Raw genomic sequence first — 5462 nt, 5'->3', positions numbered from 1 at the left:
TTAAGAAGTAGTCTTGCCATCTTTGCTTCTAATGAACATTCTCGCTGTACTTCTTCCAAGACAGATTTGTTCATTTTTCTGGCAGTCCATGGTATATTCAATATTCTTCACCAACACCATAATTCAAAGGCATCAATTCTTCTTCAGTCTTCCTTATTCATTGTCCAGCTTTCACACGCATATGAAGTGATTGAAAATACCATGGCTTGGGCCGGTTGCACCTTAGTCCTCAAAGTGACATCTTTGCTTCTGAACACTTTAAAGAGGTCTTTTGCAGATTTGCCCATTGCAATACGTTGTTTAATTTCTTGACTACTGCTTCCATGAGCCTTGATTGTGGATCTAAGTAAAATGAAATTCTTGACAACTTCAGTCTTTTCTCTGTTTATCATGATGTTGCTTATTGGTCCAGTGAGGATTTTTGTTTTCTTTATGTTGAGGTGCAATTCGTACTGAAGGCTGTAGTCTTTGATCTTCATCAGGAAGTGCTTCAAGTCCTCTTCACTTTCAGCAAGCAGAGTTGTGTCATCTGCATATTGCGGGTTTTAATTAGTCTTCCTCCAGTCCTGATGCCATGTTCTTCTTCATATAGTCCAGCTTCTTGGATTATATGCTCAGCATACAGATTGACTAGATATAGTGAAAGGATACAACCCTGATGCCCACCTTTCCTGACTTCAAACCATGCTGTAGCCCCTTGTTCTGTTTGAACGACCGCCTCTTGGTCTACTTACAGGTTCCTCATGAGCACAATCAAGTGTTCTGGAATTCCCATTCTTCACAATGTTATCCATAATTTTTTAAGATCCACACAGTCAAATGCCTTTGCATAGTCAGTAAAACACAGGTAAGCATCTTTCTGGTATTCTCTGCTTTCAGCCAGGATCCATCTAACATCAGCAATGATACCCCTTGTTCCACGTCCTCTTCTGAATCTGGCTTGAATTTCTGGCAGCTCCCTGTGGATGTACTCCTGGAATTGCTTTTGAATGATCTTCAGCAAAATTTTACTTGCATGTGATATTAACAATATTGTTTGATAATTTCTACATTCTGTTGGATAGCGTTTTTGGAATGAGCACAAATGTGGATTTATTCCAGCCAGTTGGCTAGGTAGCTGTCTTTCAAATTTCTTGGCATAGACGAGTGAGCACCTCCAGTGCTGCATCCATTTGTTGAAACATCTCAACTGGTAGTCCATCAGTTCCTGGAGCCTTGTTTTTCACCAACACCTTCAGTGCAGCTTGGACCTCTTCCTTCAGTATCATCAATTCTTGAAAATATGCTACCTCCTAAAATGGTTGAATGTTGACCATTTCTTTTTGGTACAGTGACTCTGTGCATTCCTTCCACCTTCTTTTGATGCTTCATGCATCATTCAGTATTTTCCCCTTAGAATCCTTCGGTATTGCAACTTGAGGCTTGAATTTTTTCTTCAGTTCTTTCAGCTTGAGAAATCCTGAGCGTGTTCTTCCCTTTTGGTTTTTTAACTCTAGGTCTTTGCACATTTCATTATAATACTTTACTTTGTCTTCTCAAGTCACTCTTACAAATCTATTCAGCGTCCTGTACCAGGCCCCAACCCCACGTGGCAGGGAGTGGGGCTCTTGGGCAGCTTGATGAGCTGGTCCAGGACCTCCTCGACAATCTGTACCATGAGATTGCCTACCTGCTCCTGTAGTGTGGTCGCTTGGTGGCCGAGCTGAAGTCCTCCATCATCTGAGGGGGTGGGGGTGGGCACTCTGACAAGGTTGCCCACTGGGGGCGCATCCTCCACCCTCTCCACCACAAGGTCCACATGTCCATCTCTCTAGAACGTTCTGTCATGCTCTCCTAATGCTCCAGGCAACAGCACCTACACGGCATGCATGTACTCACCATCTAGGCCACTGAAGGAGGTGGGGCACAGGGCAGACCAGCTGAGACCCAGCAAAGAAGGGCTTGGTGATTGTTCTCTAGAGAAGCAAAACCAGTGAAGCATATGTATATATACGTTTCCTTTATATGTATATATATGTATATATATATATACATATATACCAAAACCAAACCCATTGCTGTAGAGTCAATTCTGACTCATAGCCACCCTACAGGACAGAGTAGAACTGCCCTGTAGTGTTTACAAGGAGCAGCTGCTGGGTTCAAACTGCTGACCTTTTGGTTAGCAGCCTATCTCTTAACCACCGTGCCACTAGGGCTCCATACATACATACATATACGTGTGTGTGTGTGTGTGTGTGTGTGTGTGTGTGTGTGTGTGTGTGTGTACCAAGGAAATGGCTCATGAAGTTGTAGAAGTTGTAAAGTCCGAAGTCCATGGGTCAGCGTCAGGCTGGAGGCTTGTCATGACTTATCTAGCTGCAGGGGATAACAAAACCAAGATCAGCAGAGGTAAGCTGCTAGCTCAAGTCCCAAGAACCAGAGGTCAGATGATGAAGAGCAAGATGCAGGATCCAAAGTGAGAGCCTTGCTGGAAAATCCGTTATTAGGCTGAAGGCAGGCCACATCTCCAAGGAAGCTCCCTCTCAATTGATTGGCTGCTCATAGCAGATCTCATCATGGAGTTGATTACATCAATACAACTGCCAAATTGCGTCATTACATAACTGCCAAACTACATCATAACTGCCAAACCACTGAGAAGCAAGGCCAAGCCAAGTTGACACATAATCTTAACCATCACAATGCACCCCTTGTCAACTTGGCAACTGTACACATGTCCTTAGACCATACATAATCTCTAAATAAAGACAATTATAAAGTCATACTTTCAGGAAACATGATACAACTAAAATGCATACAACCAAAAATACACTAACCCTGTTTACATCTTATATAAGAAAACAAAAATATTTGATGCACACATACAAGGAAGAAATAATTATATCAGTTACATTCCTCATTTCTGCAACTGGTCATGTGGTTGCTGCTGGTATTTAGAACTACCTACTTCCTCCACCCATTCCGTGTTCCCTTTACCCTCAGCAAGCACCTCAGCTGGTCATGGTTCTTTGCCTGGTGGGGTGACCCAAATCTTCATTCCTGAAGGGTCTGGGCCATTAGCAGTCATGTTGGAATTGGTTGATGTAGTTTTTCATTGACTTTAATCACAGGGCATGGTAGTATGCTCTAAGGGATCTCCTGCATTCCAGACATACTCTTCTTTACCTCCATGCTGTAATATCAATCAGATTTTATCTTGGTGGTCAGGATCAATCACACCAGCCAATAAGGTAACTACCTTCTTTGCCTGTTGATCCACAGGCATGAGGAGCATGAAGTGGCCGAGTGACGTTCTTAAATTCCAGTTCAATAGAATCGGTGACGTGTCTCCAGGTGGGAGCATTCCTCCCTTTGAGCTAAGACCTCTAGATCCACAAAGCATAGGGTTGCAGGGACAGGAAGCAAAAATTTTGCAAGTGGGTCACTAGGGGTAATAGTGAGTGGTGCCAGTCCCATTTCCACCCCTTGATTCCTAGAGCCATGAATCCTGGCTATGGGAGAAACAGCATCATATATTGGGCACTGGTTTAGAGCATATACAGGCTCCTGGAGAACACTGCTCCAACTCTGGAAGGTACTGCCACCTGGCTGGTGCCATAATTGTGTCTTTAGAAGGCTATTCCATCGTTCTATCAAGCTAGCTGCTTCAGGATGATGGGGAACATGACAAGACTAGTGAATTCCATGAGCATGGGCCCATTGCCACACTTCATTTGCTGTGAAGTGAGTCCCTTGATCCGAGGTGATGCTGTATGGGATACCATGATGGTGGATAACACATTCTGTAAATCCATGGATGGTAGTTTTGACAGAAGCATTGCGTGGAGGGAAGGCAAATCCATATCCACAGTAAGTGCCTATTCCAGAAAGAACAAAACACTGCCCTTTCCATGATGGAAGTAGAACAATGTAATCAACCTGCCACCAGGTTCCTGGCTGATCACCTTGAGGAATGGTGCTGTATCAAGGACTCAGTGTCTCTGTTGCTGGCAGATTGGGCACTCAGCAGTGGCTATAGCCAAGTTGGTCTTGGCTAGCGGAAGTCCATGTTGCTTAGCCCATGCATAACTTCCATCCCTGCCACCATGACCACTTTGTTCATGAGCCCACTGGGCAATGACAGGAGTGACTGGTTTCCACAGAATGAACCATCTTATTCACCTGATTGTTAAAATCTTCCTCTTCCGAGGTCATCCTTTGGTGAGCGTTCACATGAGACACAAATAACTTCTTTCATCCACTCAGAGAGGTCTATCCACATACCTCTTCCCCATACCTCCTTGTCATCAATTTTCCAATCATGTTCCTTCCAAGTCCCTGACCATCCAGCAAAACTTGGCCACAGCCCATGAATCAGTATACAATTGCACATCTGGCCATTTCTCCTTCCAAACAACGTGAAAAATCAGGTAAACTGCTCAAAGCTCTGCCCATTGGGAGGATTTCCTTTCTCCACTGTCCTCCAGGGAGGTCCCTGAAAGGGGCTGTAGTGCTGCCACTGTCCACTTTCGAGTGGTGTCTGCATATCACACAGAACCATCTGTAAACCAGGCTCAAGTTTTCTCTTCTTAGTCAACTGATCATAAGAAACTCTCCAAGTGGCTATAGGTGCACACTGGGAGACAGAAGGTAATCTGACAGGAGTGGAGACCAAGGGCATTTGGGCCACTTCCTCATGCAACTTACTTGTGCCTTCAGGTCCTGCTCGGGTCCAGATGGTCCCTTCTCTGCACCGTGGTGCAACAGGACATGAGCCCACACGCGAGCAAATGCAGCCTTTCTCCATTTCAGTGGTTCCTCCAACCCCCTCCCCAGAGCTGAGGTCAGGCAGACCTGGGTGCGTGTTGCTGGACAAGAGCACGGTCCAGACAAGGAACTATCCTGACGGGGCAGCAGAAATGTTGAAGCCTCATCCCCCAAAGCTGCAGACTTCAACCAAGAATCAATGGCAGGACAGTGCATGTCCCATCTTTCTAGAATGAATGACAGAAGACGTGGAGACTGTGTGAGGCTGGATGACACGTCCAAAGCAAGTGAGTCGAACAATGTTCTGTTGTGATCCATAGGATTTTTGTCGGCTAATTTTCAGAAGTAGATCACCAGGCTTTTCTTCCCAGTCTGTCTTAGTCTGGAAGCTCCACTGAAACCTGTCCACCATCGGTGACCCTGCCAGTATTGGAAATACCGGTGGCTTAGCTTCCAGCATCAGAACAACACACAGGCCACCACAGTACAACAGACTGACAGGTGGTGATGGTGCTTGCTCTCTGGGGGCCCTGTTCTGAAATGGTCACAGTTATTACTTAATTTAAGCCTTGACACACCTTCCAGGTACTGTCCTTGTCCCTGGTTTGCAGAGGCGGAAACTGAGGCTCAGAAAGCTTAAATAACTTGCTTAAGCCACTGGCTGGGAAGTGGCACAGCTAAGATTTGAGCCCTGGAAGTCTGGCCACAGAGCC

Source organism: Trichechus manatus, unplaced genomic scaffold, assembly GCF_000243295.1.
Source record: "Trichechus manatus latirostris isolate Lorelei unplaced genomic scaffold, TriManLat1.0 scaffold00155, whole genome shotgun sequence".
Taxonomy (NCBI): Eukaryota; Metazoa; Chordata; class Mammalia; order Sirenia; family Trichechidae; genus Trichechus; species Trichechus manatus.
This window is presented reverse-complemented; position numbering follows the sequence as displayed.